Consider the following 18,664-nt stretch of genomic DNA (forward strand, 5'->3'; position numbering starts at 1 on the left):
TTTTTCCTGTATAAATTACCCAGTCTCACATATGTCTTTATCAGCAGTGTGAAAATGAACTAATGTAGTAAATATATATGTTTCCTTCCCAGTCCTTTGGTAATCTCTCCCTCTCCTCCCTATCTTCTACCTCTCTGCTCATCTTCAAGCAACCACTAATTTGTTTCTATTTTTCTGTCTCTATATGTTAGTTTATACCTTCTAGAATTTCATATGAATTGATCATATACTATGTACTTTTTTTGTCTCCTTTCACTCAGCATAATTATTTTGAGATTCATCCAGGTTGTTATATATTTGCTTGTATGCAGTAGTAGGCTTTTTCCAAGTTTTGGGCTATTTTACTTTTATATATGTTATAAATGACAAATTATGTGGTCTTTATTATTGTTTAAGCAATTATCTGCTACTGAAGTTTAAAAATAAGAAAAAAGTTTATATTTACCATTTCCAGTGCTCATCACTTGTGTAAACCTATATTTCCATCTAGCATCATTTTCCTTGTGCCTGAATGGCTTCCTTTAAAATTTCTTGGAATGTAGGTTGACTAGTGATGAAGTCTTTCAGCTAAATTCTGTCTTAAAAAGTCTTTATGTTACCTTTGTTTCAGTCTTATGAAAGATACTTTTCTGGGTAAAGAATTTTAGGTTGACAGGTTGTTTTTTTTTTTTCCTCCTCTTTTGAATACTTTAATGATGTTGTTCTACTGTCTTCTCACTTGCATTGTTTCTGCTGAGAAGTCTGCTGTCACCCTAATCTTTGTTCTGTCTGTGATGTAATGTGTCATTTTCTTTACTGTTTTTTTTTTTTTTTTTTTTAAGATATACTCTTTATTGCTGCATTTGAGCATTATGCTTTTAATTTGCCTTGGCATTGTTTTCACATGTGTATATTGCTCAGAGATTGTTGAGTTCCTTAGTTCTATGGGTTTATAGTTATCCTTGAATTGGGAAAATGTTCAGCCATTACTTTTTCAAAATGTTTCCTGTGTTATTCCTCGCCCTTCTTTTGGGCACTCCAATTACCTACATATTCAGTGTCTGAAATTTGTCTCACATCTCACTGATACTCAGTTTATTTTTTAAATATCCCCTTTATCTCTGTGTTTCATTTTAGATGATTTCTATTGCTTGGTTTCAAGTTCATGAGTCTTCTTTTCTTCAATGTCTTATCTGACGTTAGTCCCCTCAAAAGCGTTTTTTAATGTCATACATTGCAGTTTTAACCCCTAGAAGTTAGTTATAGGTCTGTTATTAAAATATTAAATATAGTATTTTGAGATAAGTGTAGATTCACATGCAGTTGTATGAATTAATACAGACAGAACTGTGTACTCATTATCCAGTTTCCTCCAGTGATAACAGCTTGCAAAATTACAGTACAATATTACAACCAAAATATTCACATTGATATAGTCAAGACACAGAACATTTCCATTACCACAAGAATCTCTCACATAGTCTTTTTATAGCCACAACAACTTCCCTCTCATCTCCTCTTTAACTTCTGGTAACCAATAATTTATTCTCCATTTCTATAATATTGTTATTTCAAGCATGTTACATAAATGGAATCATATAGTATATAACTTTTTAGGTAGGCTTATGTCACTCAGCATATTTCTCCAGAGATTTTATACAGGTTGTTGCATGTATCAGTAGCTCATTCTATTTCTTTCTGAGTAGTGTCCCATCATGTAGACATACTACAGTTTAACCATTTACCCATTGAAGGACATCTGGGTTGTCTCCAGGTTTGGGCTATTATAAACAAGGCTGGTATAAATGTTTGTATGAATGTTTTTGTGTGTGTGAGCATAAGTTTCTGTTTCTCTGGGATAAATTCCCAGGAGTGCAATTGCTGGGTCTTATGGTAATTGCATGTTTAGCTTTTTGAGAAACTGCCAAACTGTTTCACAGAGTAGCTGTACCATTTCACATTTCATCCAGCAATGTATGAATGATCCAGTTTCTCTGCATCCTTTCCAGAATTTGATGTTGTTACTAATTTTTAACATTTTGATATATTCTGGTGTTATCTCATTGTGGTTAATTTGCATTTCTTTAATGGCTAATGATGTTAAACATCTTTTTATGATACATAGATATATTTGAAATCTATATATCTTATTTGATAAAATGCCTTTAGTGTTCATGTATTTTGCCCACGTTCTAATTGGATTTATTTATTTCCCAGATACTAGTTCATTGTCACATATGTGGCTAACAAATATTTCTTTTCACTCTGTAGTTTGTCTTTTAAAATTTTTATTAGTTTTTGCAGAACAAACATTTTTAATTCTGAAGTACAATTTATCAATTTTTCTTTATATGGATCATGCTTTTGGTATCAAGTGTAAGAATTCTTTGCCCACTTAAGTCCAGAAGAATTTATCCTATGTTAATATTCTAAAAGTTTTGTACTGTTGCATTTTACATTTAAGTCTGTAGTCCATTTTGAGTTAATTTTTGTAAAAGATGTGACACTTGGGTTAATGGATGTTCATGCTTTTGCTTATGGATGTTTTATTATTCCTGAACTACTTGAAAAGGCTATCTGTTCTCCATTGAATTACTTTTGCACTTTTGTCAAAAATCAGTTGGATCTATTTATGGTTTTAAATTTTGTTCAATTAACCTATGATGTATGTCTGTCTCTCTGCAAATACCATACAATCTTGATTACAGTAACTATATAATAAATCAAATAGGCAAATTTCTCACACTTTATTCTTCTTAAAAATTGCTTTAGCTATTCTAAATATTTTACCTTTCCATATAAATTTTAGAATTTTTTTCTATATCTGCAAAATATTTTACTGAGATTTTTACAGTTACTGCAAAAAATCCATATATCAATTTAGGTAGAATTGACATCTTTACTATGTTTAGTCTTTCAATCTATGAATGGAATGACTCTCTAATTAGACATCCTTTGATTTCTTTTATCAGTGTGGCACAGTTTTCTTTTTTCCCCAAAAATCTGAGTCGCTTTTATTCGAATATATTCTCCTGATAAACATTTCATGTTATTTATTTATTTTATTTCAATAGTTTTTTGGAGAATGGGTACTGTTTGGTTACGTGGATATGTTCTTTAGTGGTGATTTCTGAGATTCTGGTGCACCTCTCACCTAGGCAGTGTACACTGTACACAACATGTAGTCTCTTATCCCTCATCCCCCTCCCACCCTTTCCCCTGAGTCCACAAAGTCCATTGTATCATTCTTATACCTTTGTATCCTCATAGCATAGCTCCCACTTATGAGTGAGAACATACAATGTTTGGTTTTCCATTGCTGAATTAATCTAGTTAGAATAATGGTCTCCAATTCCTTCGAGATTGCTGCAAATGTCATTATGTCATTCCTTTTTATGGCCGAGTAGTATTCCATGTTATATATATGTAAACACACACACCATATTTTCTATATATATATATCTATATATATAACTATATAGATATACATATATATACACACACACCATATTTCCTGTATCCACTCATTGATTGATGGGCATTTGAGCTGGTTCTGTATTTTTGCAATTGTGAATTGTGCTGCTGTAAACATGCATATGCAAGTGTCTTTTTCATATAATGACTGTTTTTCCTCTGGGGCAGATACCCAGTAGTGGGACTGCTGGAACAAATGGTAGATCTACTTTTAGTTCTTTAAAGAATTTCCACACTGTTTCCTATAGTGGTTGTACTAGTTTACATTCCCCCAGCAGTGTAAAACTGTTCCCTTTTTACCATATCCATGTCAACATCTATTTTTTTTTAAGTTTTTTGATTATGGCCATTCCTGCAAGAATAAGAAGGTATTGCATTGTGGTTTTGATGTGCATTTCCCTGATAAATAGTGATGTTGAGTATTTTTTATATGTTTGTTGGCCATTTGTATATCTCCTTTATTTTTTATTTTTTTACTTTAAGTTCCAGGATACAAGTGCAGAATGTGCAGGTTTCTTACATAGGCATACATGTGCCATGGTGGTTTGCTGCATCTGTCAACCCATGACCTAGTAAAACTAGGCATTAGCTATTCGTCCTGATGCTTTCACACCCCTTTCCCCTGAGTCCAACAGGCCCCAGTGTGTGTTGTTCCTTTCCCTGTGTCCATGTGTTCTCATTGTTCAACTCTCACTTATGAATGAGAATATGCAGTGTTTTGTTTTCTGTTCCTGAGTTAGGTTGCTGAGGATAATGGTGTCCAGCTTCATCCATGTCCCTTCAAAGGATATGATCTCATTCATCTCTATGACTGCATAGTATTCCATGATTTATATGTACCATATTTTCCTTATCCAGTCTATCATTGATGGGCATTTGGGTTGGTTCCATTTCTCTGCTATTGTGAACAGTGCTGCAATAAACATGCATCTGCATGTATCTTTAAAATAGAGTGATTTATATTCCTTGGGGTATATATGCAGTAATGAGATAGCTGGGTCAAATGGTATTTCTGGTTCTAGATCCTTGAGGAATTGTCACACTGCTTTCCACAATGGTTGAACTAGTTTACATTCTCACCAACAGTGTAAAAGTGTTCCTATTACTCCACAGATGTGCCAGCATCTGTTATCTCTTGACTTTTTAATAATCACCATTCTGACTGGTGTGAAATGGTATCTCGTGGTTTTGATTTGCATTTCTCTAATGATCAGAGATGTTGAGCTTTTTTCATGGTTGCTGGCTGCATAAATATCTTCTTTTGCAAAGTGTCTGTTCATATCATTTGCCTACTTTGTGATGGGGTTGTTTGTTTTTTTCTTGTAAATTCATTTAAGTTCCTTGTAAATTCTGGACATTAGACCTTTGTCAGATGAGCATATCAGAATCGTCTATTCATGTCCTTCGACTACTTTTTCATAGGATTGTTTATTTTGTTCTTGTTGATTTGAGTTCCTTGTAGATTCTGGATATTTGTCCTTTGACAGATGCATAGTTTGCAAATATTTTCTCTCACTCTATGAGTTGTTTGTTTACTCTGGGTTCTGGGTCATGAAGTCTTTGCCTAAGCCAATGACTAGCAGGATTTTTCCAGTATTGTCTTCTAGAATTTTTATGGTTTCAGGCTTTAGATTTAAGTATTTGATCCATTTTGAGTTGATTTTTTTTATAAGGTGAAGGATGAGAATCCAGTTTCATACATCTGCGTGTGGTTTGCCAATTATCCCAGCACCATTTGGTGAATAGGATGTCCTTTCCCCACTTGACGTTTTTGTAACCTTTGTCAAAGATCAGTTGGCTGTAAATATTTGGGTTTATTTCTGGGTTCTCTACTCTGTTTCATTGGTCTATGTGCAATTTTTTTACCAGTACCATGCAGCTTTGATGACTATAGCCTTAATTTATAGTTTGAAGTGGGTAATGTGATACCTCCAGATTTGTTCTTTTTGCTTAGTCTTACATTGGTTGTGTGGGCTCTTTTTAGGTTCCATATGAATGTTAAGACTGTTTTTTCTAGTTCTGTGAAGAATGATGATAATATTTTGATGATAATTGCATTGAATCTATAGATTGCTTTTGGCAGTATGGTCATTTTCACAATATTGATTCTACCCTTCATAAGGATGGGATGCATTTCCATTTATTTGTGTCATCTATGAGTTCTTTCAGCAGTGTTTTGCAGTTTTACTTGTAGAAGTATTTCACCTCCTTGGTTAGGCATATTCCCAAGTATTTTATTTTATTTTTTGCAGCTATCATAAAAGGGGTTGAGTTCTTTATTTGAATCTCAGCTTGGTCATTGTTGGTGCATAGCTGTGCTACTGATTTGTATACGTTAGTTTTGTACCCAGAAACTATTGAATTCATTTATCAGTTCTAGGAGCTTTTTGGATGATTCTTTAGGGGTTTCTAGGTACATAATCACATCATGAGCAAACAGCAACAGTTTGACTTCCTCTTTAATGATTTGGATGCCCTTTATCTCTTTCTCTTGTCTGATTGCTCTGGCTAGGACTTCTAGTATTACATTGAATAGAAGTGGTGAAAGCGGGCATCCTTGTCTTGTTCTGGTTCTCAGGGGGACTCCTTTCAACTTTTCCCTGTTCAGTATAATGTTTCCTTGCCATAAATGGCTTTTATTACCCTGAGATATGTCCCTTCTATGCTAATTTTGCTGAGGGTTTTAATCATAAAGAGATGCTGGAATATGGAGAAAAGATGACAGATAGGAGGCAGGACTAACTTGCAGCTTCTACTCAGAAAGACAGAGCAGTGTGTGGAGACTCACATTGCGAACTTTTGCTTCAGGAACTACCACAGGGACATACCAGGAAAGCCAAGACAATCCACAGACCCTTGGAAGGAAGTGGTTTACCACTGCAGGCTCCGTGAATCTGCTGAAAAAATATGAGTGCCCAAAATGTGAGGGGTAACATCTGTCCCTGAACACACATCCTCATTCAAGAACCTATAGGTTCAGTTCATGGGAGAAGGATTTGACCTTACCTGGATCTGAGAAAAATTTAGAGAGCTGAGCAAACTATAGGGGTAGAGGAACCAGCAGCAAGTGCCGTGTGGGCACTCTTGGTCCCCAGGGAAGTCATTCCTGAGTACCTCATGGGTGTGCTTGGGGAGGGCTACCAGTGGCATTAGGGAAAGACCACAGGCAGAAGGAAACTTGTAGCCGAAGCTTGTAATAATTTCAACCAAATGTGAAGTTTCCTGGACAAAATCCAAGGAAGGAGGCAAACAGGGAGTGCAGATATGAGTATGGAAGCCAAGACAGGTGGGGAGGCCTGAGACCTGAAAGCCCTGCTTGCTTTCTCAAGTGGGGAAATGTAGCCTGGGACATGGTCTCAGTCATATTCACTGGTTGCCTGGAAATTAACTGTGGGCTATTGAAGGGGGCACCCTGGGAGTGAGACTGGCCTTTCGTGCTGTGTGGGAGCTGGGTGAGGCCTGTCACTGCCAGCTTTCCCCCACTTCCCTGACAACCTGTATAACACAGCAGAGTTAGCCATAATCCCTCTGGGAACATAACTCCATTGGCCTGAGAACCATACACCTGTCTCGTACAGTGGCCACAGCAAACCCTGCTCTGCTCTGAGCTCAGACACGCCTAACTCTGACCCCATCTGATGATCTTTCTCTACCTGCCTTAGTAGCTGAAAACAAAGGACATAATCTCTTGGGAGCTCTATGGCCCTGCCCATCACCTGAGAAACCCAAATACTTATCCAGATGACCCTAGAGCAAGCTGTATCCTCTCTATACTACATCAGCTGATGCTCTCTTGAAAGTGCCACCTCCTGGCTGGAGGCCAACCAACATAAAACCAGTGCACTAAACAAAACTATAACCAAAGACCCTCACAGGATCTACTTCACTCCCCTGCTATCTGCACTGGAGCAGGTGCTGGTGAGAGATCTGCACTGGAGCAGGTGCTGGTGAGAGATCCACAACTGAGAGATCTGAAGGTGGATCACATCACAGGACTCTTTGCAGACCCTCCTCAGTACCAGCTTGGAACCCAGTGACCCCACTGGGCAGCTAGACCCAGAAGAGCAATAACAATTACTGCAGTCCAGCACTCAGGAAGGCCCATCCCTCGAGGAAGGGGGAGAGCATCACATCAAGGGGGCACTCTGTGGAACAAAATAATCTGAACAACAACTGTTGAGGCCCAGATCTGCCATCTGACATAATCTACCTAAATGAGAAGAAACCAGAAAAACAATTCTGGTAATGACAATACAAGGTTCCTTAATACCCCCAAGAGATCACACTAGCTCACTAGCAATGGATCCAAACCAAGAAGAAATCTTTGAACTGCCAGAAAAAGAATTCAGAATTTCAAATTATTAAGCTACTTAGGGAGGCACGAGAGAAAGGTGAATACCAACTTTAAGAAATAAAAGCAGTTACAGAATATAGATGGAAAAATCACGAGAGAAATAGGTGGCATAAATAAAAAACAATCACATCTTCCTGAAATGAAGGACACACTTAGGGAAATGCAAAATACACTGGAATGTCTCCATAACAGGATCAAACAAGTAGAAGAAAGAACTTCAGGGCTCCGTAACAAAGCTTTTGAGTTAACCCAATCCAACAAAGACAAAGAAAAAAGAATTTTAAAAAATGAACAAAATCTTCAAGAATTTTGGGATTATGTTAAATAACCAAACCTAGGAATAATTGGTGTTCCCAAGGAAGAAGAGAAATCTAAAAGTCTGGAGATTCTATTTGAGGTAATAATCAAGGAAAACTTCCCTGGCCTTGCTAGAGATCTAGACATCCAAATACAGGAAGCTCAAAGAACACTCTGGATATTCATCACAAAAAAATCATCACCTAGGGACACAATCATCAGGTTATTTAAAGTCAAGACAAAGGAAAGAATCTTAAGAGCTGTGATTGCTGGGTGCGGTGGCTCAAGCCTGTAATCCCAGCACTTTGGGAGGCCGAGACGGGCGGATCACGAGGTCAGGAGATTGAGACCATCCTGGCTAACATGGTGAAACCCCGTCTCTACTAAAAAAAATACAAAAAACTAGCCGGGCGATGCAGCGGGCACCTGTAGTCCCAGCTACTCGGGAGGCTGAGGCAGGAGAATGGCGTAAAACCCGGGAGGCGGAGCTTGCAGTGAGCTGAGATCCGGCCACTGCACTCCAGCCTGGGTGACAGAGCGAGACTCCACCTCAAAAAAAAAAAAAAAAAGAGCTGTGATTAAGGTCCTATCTTAGCCTCCTTAAACAAAACAATTATCAGCTAAGAGTTTTGTATCCAGCAAAACTAAGCTTCATAAATGAAGGAAAGATACAGTGTTTTTTTAGACAAATACTGAGAGAATTCACCACTACCAAGCCAGCACTACAAGAACTGCTAAAAGGAGTTCTAAATTGAAACAAATCCTCAAAATACATCAAAACAGAATGCCGTTAAGGCATAAATCTCACAGGGCCTATAAAACAATAATAAAATGAATTAAAAAATAAGGTATTCAGGTAGCAACTAGAATAACGGACAGAAGAGTACCTCACTTCTCAATACTATCATGGAATGTAAATGGCCTAAAGGTTCCACTTAAATGACACAGAATGGCAGAATGGACAAGAACTAACCAAGTATCTGCTGTCTTCAAGAGACTCACCTAACACGTAAGGATACACATAAACTTAAGGTAAAGGTGTGTAAAAAGATATTCCCTGCAAATGGACACCAAAACCAAGCAGGGATAGCTACTGTTATATCAGACAAAACAGACTTTAAAGCAACAACAGTTTAAAAAGACAAAGAGGGATGCTATATAATGATAAAAGGGCTAATTCAACAGTAAAATATGTACCCCTAACACTGGAGCTCCCAAATTTATAAAACAGTTACTACTAGACCTACAAAATGAGACAGATGTCAACACAATGATAGTGGGGGACTTTAATCCTCCACTGACAGCACTAGACAGATCATCAAGATAGAAACTCAACAACAAAACAATGGACCTAAACTGTACCCTACAGCAAATGGACTTAACAGATATTTACAGAGCATTCTACCCAACAACTGCAGAACACACATTCTGTTCATCAGCACATGGAACTTTCTCCAAGATAGACCATATGACAGGCCACAAAACAAGTCTCAAAAATTTAAGAAAATTGAAATTATTTCAAGAACTCTCTCAGACCACAGTGGAATAAAATTGGAAATCAACTCCAAAAGGAACCTTCAAAACCATGGAAATACATGGAAATTAAATCACCTGCTCTAGAATGATCATTGAGTCAACAATAAAATCAAGATGAAATTAAAAGATTATTTACACTGAATAATAGTGACACATCCTATCAAAACCTCTGAGATACAGCAAAAGCAGTGCTAAGAGGAAAGTTCACACCATTAAATGCCTACATCAAAAAGTCTGAAAGAGCACAAACAGACAAACTAAAGTGACACCTCAAGGAACTAGAGGAACAAGAACAAACCAACCCCAAACCCAGCAGAAGAAAAGAAATAACAAAGATTAGAGCGGAACTAAATGAAATTGAAACAAAAAAATTATAAAAGATAAATGAAATAAAAAGCTAGTTCTTTGAAAAGATAAACAAAATTGATAAACCATTAGCGAGATTAACCAAGAAAAGAAGAGATAAGATCCAAATAAGCTCAATTAGAAACAAAATGGGAGATATTACAACTAGTACCACAGAAATACAAAAGATCATTCAAGCCTACTGTCAACACTGTTATGCACACAAACCAGAAAACCCAGAGAAGATAAATTCCTTGAAATATACAACTCTCCTAGATTAAACCAGGAAGATATAGGAACTCTGAACAGATCGATAACAAGTAGCAAGATTGAAATGGTAATAAAAAAATTGCCAACAAAAAAAATGTCCAGGACCAGATGGATTCACAGCAGAATTCTACCAGACATTCAAAGAAGGATTGGTACCAATCCTATTGAAGTTATTCCACAAGACAAGGAAAGAGGGAACCCTCCCTAAATCATTCCATGAAGCCAGTATCACTCTAATACCAACACCAGGAAAGAACATAACAAACAAAACTACAGGCCAGCATCCCTGATGAACACAGATGCAAAAATCCTCAACAAAATGCTAGCTAACCAAATCCAACAGCACATCAAAAAGATAATCCACCATGATCAAGTGGGTTTTGTACCAGGGATGCAGTGATGGTTTACCACATGCAAATCAGTAAATGTGATATACCACAAAAACAGAATTAAAATAAAAAAATCACAATCATCTCAATAGATGCAGAAAAAGCATTTGACAAAATCCAGCATCCCTTTATGATTAAAACCCTCAGTGTTGTGCAGTTTTCTGCATACAAGTCCTGTACATATTTTGTAAGATTTACACCTAGGTATTGTATTTGTTTGAGTAATTTTATATACTGTTGCATGTTAATTTTTGGTGCCCACATGTTTATTGCTAGTATATAAAAATTCAATTGATTTTTATATGTGTATCTTGTATTCTGAGATCGGCTGAACTACCTTATTAGTTCTTGGAGTTTTGTTTTTATAGATTCCTTAGCATTTTCTATATAGATAAATCATGTCATCTACAAATAGGAACAGTTTAATATCTTTCATTCCAATTGATGCCTTATGTTTCCTTTTCTCATCTTCTTGCACTGGCTAGAATGTCTAGCATTCTGTTGAATACTACTTCTGAAAGAAGACTTTCTTTGTTTTTTTTTGTTTTTTTTGTTTTTTTTGTTTTTTTTTTTTGAGACAGGGTAATCTGAATTTGAACTTCTGGGCTCAAGTAATCTGCCTCAGCCTCCCAAGTAGCTAAAGTAGGTAGGACTAAAGGTGTATGTGCCACTAACCCAACTCATATGTGCTTTTGGCCTGATTCAGGGAGAAAGCATTTAGTTTTTCACCATTAAGTGTAATATTAACTCTTAAGTTTTTTGTAGATGTTATTATGTGTTGCTAATTTCTATTTGCCAAAATTTTTTATTGAAGACTTTTGCTTCTTATTCATGAAGGATATTGGTCTGCAGTTTTCTGTTATTTGTACCATCATTGTTTATTTTTGACATTAGAGTAAAACTAGTGTCATAAAATGACTGGGAAGTATTTTCTCCTTTTCTGTTTTCTAGAGGAGATTATATAATGCTGTTGTGAATTATTCTTTACACGTTTGGTAAAATCCATTAGTAAAAGTATCTGGGTCTGGAGATTTCCTTTTTGGGATAGTTTTAAATCAATATTGAACTCTTTAATAGTTATAGGGCTCTTCAATCTACCTATTTCATATTAGGTGAATTGCAGTAGTTGTTCATAGCGTTCTTTTATTCTTCACTTGATGTCTGCAGGGTTTGTAGTAATATGTCCTGTTTCATTCCTGAAATTAACCATAATTTGTTTTTTCTCTTCTTTTTTCTTAGTCTTGCTAAAGGTTTGTCAATTTTATTGATCTTTTCAAAGAACCATCTCTTTGTTTCATTGATTTTTCTCTATTGTTTTTCTGTTTCCGATTTCACTGATTTCTCTTGTTTATTATTTTCCTCCTACTGCTTGATTTGTGTTTATTTTGTTCTTCTTTTTTTCTAGGTTCTTTAGGTGGGAATTCAGATTATTTTTGCTGTTTCTTCTCTATCTAATGTATATATTTTGTGCTATACATTTCCCACTCAGCAGTGCTTTAGCTGTGCCCCACAAATTTTGATACATTGTATTTCCACTTTAATTTCTCAGTGTATTTTTAAATTTTCCGTTGAGTTTTTGTATTTGACCCACAGACTATTTTAAAATGTATTGTTTAGTTTTCAAGTGCTTAGAGATTTTTCTGTTATCTTTCTGTTATTGATTTCCAGTTTATTCCGTTGTGGTCAGAGAACACAATCTGTATAATTTCAATTCTTTTACATTCATGATTCAGGATATGGCATATCTTGGAATATATTACATGGACACTTGAAAACAATGTATTCTGCTCTTGTAAAGTGTGTGTTTTACAAATGTTAATTAGATTCTGTTGGTTGTTGGTGTTACTGAATTCTGTATAATTGCTGATTTTCCATGTTGCTGTTATATCAGTTTTGAGAGAAAGTTATTGAAATCTTCAAATATAATTTTGGATTTGTCTATTTCTTCTTTCAGTTTTGTCAGTTTTACTTCATGTATTTTGCAGCTCTATTGTTTGGTGTAAATACTTTTAAGATTGCTATGCTTTCTTGGTGAAGTGACACTTTTATCATTACATATCATCTTCTCTGCAGCTGGTAATTTTCTTTGCTCTACAGGGTACTTTATTTGATATTACTATAACCACTCTTGCTTTTCTCTGATCAATGTTTGCATGATATATCTTTTCCACCCTTTTATTTTCAGCCTGTCAATATCATTATATTTGAAGGGATTTCTTGTAGCATATAGTTGGGGGGAGGAGTTGTTTTTAAAATCAGTTCTGCCTATCTCTGTCTTTTATCGATGTAGTAACTATGTAAATTTAATGTAATTATTGATATGTTAAAGCTTGATTCTGCCATTTTATATTTTGTTTTTTGTTTATTCTCTGTGTTTCACTTCTTTGCTTTCTTCTTCCTGTTTTTACGTGGATTACATGAACATTTCTAAAGATTTTGTTTTATTTATGCTTTTGAGTGCCTTTTTTTTGTATAGCTTTTGTGGTGGTTGTTCTAGGTATTACAATATAAATGCATAACTTATTGCAGTCTACTGGTGGTGTCATTTTAACATTTCTAGTGAAGTATAGAATTATCACTGACCTTTATGCTCTTCTACCATCCCCTACTTATAATTGTCTTAAATATTTTCCTTATATACATTTAGGACCACATCAGACACTGTTATGATTTTTGTTTTAACCATAAAGCACACTTTAGAAAACTCAAGAGGAGCAATATATCTTATATATACCCATATTTTTATCATGTTCTCTCTTTCTTTCTGATGTTCCAAGCTTCCTTTTTTATGATTTCTTTTCTGTTTATTGAATGTTCTTTCATCAATTTAGGGTAGGTCTGCTAGTGACAAATTATCTTAGTTTTCTTTCATGTGAGAACACCTTGATTTTTCTCTTCTTTCCTATAGGATATTTTTTACTGGGTATAGGATTCTATGTTGACAGTTCTATTTTTTTCCTTTTTCATCACTTGAAAACTGTTGTGCCGCTTCTTTCTGGTTTCCGTATGTTCTAATGAGGAATCTGTTGTCATTTGAATATTTGCACCTATAGGTAAGGTATCAATGTTTTCTGGCTGCTTTAAAAAAATTTGTCTTTAATTTTCAGAAGTTGTTTTGGAATGGATTTCTTTGTGTTATCATGCCTTGCCATTCACTTTGCATCTTGCAACTGTATGTTTAAATGTTTTGCTAGATTTGGTACGTTTTCAGCCATTTTTAATTTGAGCACTTTTGCAGCCCTGCCTTTTTTTTTTTTTCCTTTCTTTCTGGGACTCAGTGACAGAAATGTTAGATCTTTTGTTATAGTCCCACAGGTCACCAAGGCCCTCTTTATTTTTCTGTTTTAGTCCATTTCCTCTCTGCTGTTCAGATTGGGCAATCTCTATAGGTCTATATTCCATTGCACAAATTCATTTTTATGTTCCCTTCATTATGCTGTTGAGCCCATTAACAGAGCTTTCCTTTCAGTTACTGTAATTTTCAGTACTAAAATTCTGATTTTTTAAATGTATCTCCTATTTCTTTACTGAAACTTTCTATATATTTGGTGAAGCTTTCTATTTTTTCATTTTTTTCAAGCCTGTTTTCTCAGGAAAAGGACTCTTGTCAGGGTTGCTTTAAAATCTTTGCCAGATAATTTTAGCATTTCTGTAATTTCAGCATAGTATCTTTTGATTGGTTTTTTTTCCATTCATTTTGAGTTTTTTTGGTTCTTGGCATGATGAATAATTTTCAATTGAAATCTGAATATTTTCATATTATATTATTAGAGTCTAGAGATTATTTAAACTTTGTTTTCGGTAGCTTTCTTTGACACCACTCTGGCAGGGGAAGGGGCAATGCTGCTTAATTAGGATGGGGGGTGGGTATCTTGCTTCCCCCACTGGTCTTTACGACACCTCAGGGAAATGGGGACTTGCTGCCAGTTTGCAGTGATAAAAGACCTGGCTCCAGTCTTGACTTTTTCTGATACTACCCCAACAAAGATCTTGTGATACCCCATTAAAACTTCGCAAAGGAAAAAATACTCACTGGTCCTTTGCTGGAAAGGAAGGAGTGGGAATGCTGTTTTTTTCTGTGATCTCTGATTGAAGACAATGATTGTTTTCTAAAAGTTGTTTGCCTTGTTATGCTGCCCTCACAGACCTTTGGTTAGAGACAGAAGGCTTCTGTTAAGGCTTATTTTTGCCTGCAGATGTTGATATTTTGGCTTTCCATTTTTGTGTAGCACCAAATCTGGACTATACGAGGGAAACAGAAAACCCAGGGAACTCACCAACATATTCCTTTAGTCTTGAGTTCCCTAGCTGGTTTGTCTTCTTCTCTTCACCTTCAGAGTCTTATGTTTGTTTTATCTATAATGTCCAGGGTTTTTAATTGTATTTAGTGAGAGGAATTGAGAAAAGTCTGTGTCAGTTTTGACTGACTGTGTTTCCTGTTATGTGTCATATTTTCCTGCTTCTTTGTGTGCTTGATCCTTTTTTATTGTATCCCAGACTTTGTGGTTTTCACTTTATTGACTGCTGAATATTTTATATTCCTATACGTATTCTTAAGTTTTGTTATGAGACTCATTTAAGTTATTTAGAAAGAGTTTCAGCCTTCTGGGTTCTGCTTTTAAGACATTTTAGGCAGAACCTGAATAGCGTTCAGTCTAGGGCTAATTATTCTCCATGACTGAGAAAAGATCCTTTTGTGTACTCTACCCAATGCACCATAAATCTTGCTTTTTTTTTTTCTTTTCATTCTGGCTCATGGGAATAGGAGGCACAATTCCCAGTCGAGTGTAAGCACTGGGTACTTTTCCTTTTCATTCTTTTGCGTGTTTCTTTTCCCAGCCTCAGGCAGTTTCTTCACATGCATGTATAGATAGAACTCAGCTGCATACTCCAGGGGATCCTCTGCTGATCTCCAAAGTCACATCTCTATGCATGTCTCTTCTGTCTAGCTCTCTGACTTGCACACTCTATCCACTTTGGTCTCTCTGTCCTCTTATCTTCCTATCCACAACTTAAGGACCCTACCAAGCTCTGTCTGGAAACTCTCTCAAGTCAGTTAACTATGGCGATCATAGGGCTTACCTTTTTGTATTCCATCTCTTTGAGATCACTGCTCTTCATAGACTGAGGTCCTAGTGAGAACTGTTTTGTAATATGTTTTTTGGTTATTTCAGGTGGTAGGGTAAATCTGGACCCTGTTACTTCTTTATGGCCAGAAGTTTAGTATCTGTTTTTGACATGCACAAAATATGTGACTGGAAAAAAATCATCTTTCAGGCTGTTCCTAGCTCTATTATCCTATGATTCTGTAACTTGAAGTTCAAGTTTATGGAGCAGATAGGGTCACTGATCTCCCTTTCTGTATGTGGAACACTTAGTCACAGGAAAGTCTTTTAAAAGCTAACACTTAAATAGACTTGCTAAGTGCTGGTTACTGTTCTAAGTCTACAATTCCTTATCTGCAACCCTAGGACCCAATTTTGTATTTTCCTATTTTAGAAAGGTGTATATACCAAATATAACCTTATATCTCAAGCTGAGTCTGAGGCAGCACTCTGTAATCAAATACATTTTCATATTTCTGTAGTAAAATATGAATATTAACACTAAGTGGGATGAATAAGGATTATACATAGTCTAATTTCAGACCAAACCAAGCTTTCCTGTCAAATAAGTTTGTCAGTTTTTGTCTCTAAAGGGGCACAAAAATCGTTGAGGTTTTCACTGCTTTGGTTTGAGAATTTTAAATAGGTGGTAGTATATGAATACTAATTTATCTAATCCTCACAATCAATCTGAAGTAGGCAATATAATTATGGCCATTTTTTAAATGAGAGAAATGAAGCATAGAATGTTAAGTAACTTGGCCAAGTTTATACAGCCATCACAGGATAGATCTAGGATTCAAATCCAGACAAACTGGCCTCAGAATGTGGCATCTTATCCATTGCACAACACTGCTTCTCCTTAAGAAGCCTCCAGCCAGGGCAATCCAGGAGGTCAAGCCTGACCTCTGGTACTTTTCATGAATGAAGTCTTCTCAGGGACTAGGTTGATTTTTATTAGAAGCTGCTCTCTGTGCCACCATGATCTAAACATATAGATGTACTTAGTTTGGATCCCAGGTAGATTTCTGCTTGTGTTATGGGTGCTCCCATGTTTTCCTCAGGTATGAATCCGGGTACTTGGGGACATATTCTGATCTAAACCTGAGTCTGGTGGAATCTAAGTTCTATGTCTGGCATGCTGTATTATCTAGTGGCTGTCTAATATAGAAGTTAGATATTTTAGGACAGGTTTTTATTGTACCAGTATTTGAAAATTGGCCACTGGTTATCTCAGCTGAAGGCTCTTTTTGTCATTATTGATGTCCAAAGTTGCCCAAGACTCCTCTTTGGATTCTTGAAGTTCACTTTTGGTTGAACAAGTTGTGCCATGCAAAGAACTTATGACTAATAGGGTAATTAGGGGCCAGAATCAAATCCGTGGCTGTCCACCCTAATGGACAGAACCACATCTACTGAGAGAAAGGGAGGACTTGTTCTAGCACATCCACATGTGGCCCATGGGCTACCTGTGGTCGCTTCTTAAGCGTTCCTTAAACCTGTAATATAGCCTAAATTTTGTCCCCCCAAAATTCATATTGGAACCCCAACTCCAATGTGACTGTATTTGGAGACAGGATCTATAAGGAGGTTATTAAGGTTAAATAAGTTCATAAGGATGGGATCCTAATTGAATAGAATATGTATCCTTATAAGAAAAGGAAAAGATACCAGCAAGCAAGCGCAGAGGGAGGGCCATGTGAGGATACAGTGAGAGGGCAGCCAGGAAGGCAGCCCTTACCAAAACCCAAATTCGTCAGCACCAGAACTTGGTAAAAATAAGTATCTGTTGTTTAAGCTATTCAGTCTATAGTATTTTGTTATGGCAGCCCAAGCTGACTAAATACACCCTGCTGCCATGGACACAAGGTAGAATGACCCTGGCAGGGATTCTACAAACTCTCTGAAGCCTGAGCTAGGCCTAGCAGCCACAAATGTGGCAACCTGAGATAGCTCTTAAAATTATCCTGACTTTTCCTTATAATAGGTTGTACTAATTATTTAAATTCAGTTTATACCTCTTTACTTTACACTAGTTTTTTGTTTGTTTTGTTTTGTTTTCAAAAACCTAGCTAAACATCAGGAGGACTCTCACATGTCATATTCCTAGAGGTCTATCTTCTTCACAAAGCTCTAGTATTGTGCCTAATCCACATATAATACTACACATTATTAGCTACTGACAAGAGAAGTAGAGAAAATGTGAGCAACGTTAAAATCAATTTACTTTTGGACGACTATTTAGACTTGCATTTAATATGTTCGGGGAAAAGGGATCTATCTTCATCTTTCAACACTTTAAATCATGTAAGAGCACATTTTATTTTTGTTTTCATCACTCTTAACAAAACTTTAGCATGGACATTGGTTTTTATAACAATCCTTTTGCCATAATTTTATCCTTATAACTCATTTGCTTGAATTTAATCTTGTTCTTTTGAAATTTGTTTAGCAAACATTTATTTCCTTTTGGTTCTTCCTATCTATCTTTCTTAGGAGAAAAAAGATAACAATTTAGATTTCTTCCATCAGGAAAATGTTCATAATCCTATATTCTACCCTTAAGGAACACATCACTTTATCATAAAAAATACTGGAGTTTTCTTCCATCTGTGAGTCTGTATATAAGGCTAGACCTATGAGAAGAGTCAGATGATGAGGGAATACAAGAGATGTTATTGTTATAAAGTTGTTCCTATCTTTTTCAGGCAGAATCATAATTCTCTACCAGCTTCTTATTTTAGAGTCTTCTGGGTCTGGGGATGGTTCTGGACAAAAATACAAATTTGGAGGCTCATCAGAGGTTTGTAGGATCAGGTAAAAGTCCAAGAATTACTGATTTACAATTCAAATACTAGGAAGGCAATTGAACAAATGTCTTGTTTGACTTTATTTTTATTAATGTTAGATAAGAT

This window comes from Piliocolobus tephrosceles, chromosome 4 (assembly GCF_002776525.5).
Source record: "Piliocolobus tephrosceles isolate RC106 chromosome 4, ASM277652v3, whole genome shotgun sequence".
NCBI lineage: Eukaryota > Metazoa > Chordata > Mammalia > Primates > Cercopithecidae > Piliocolobus > Piliocolobus tephrosceles.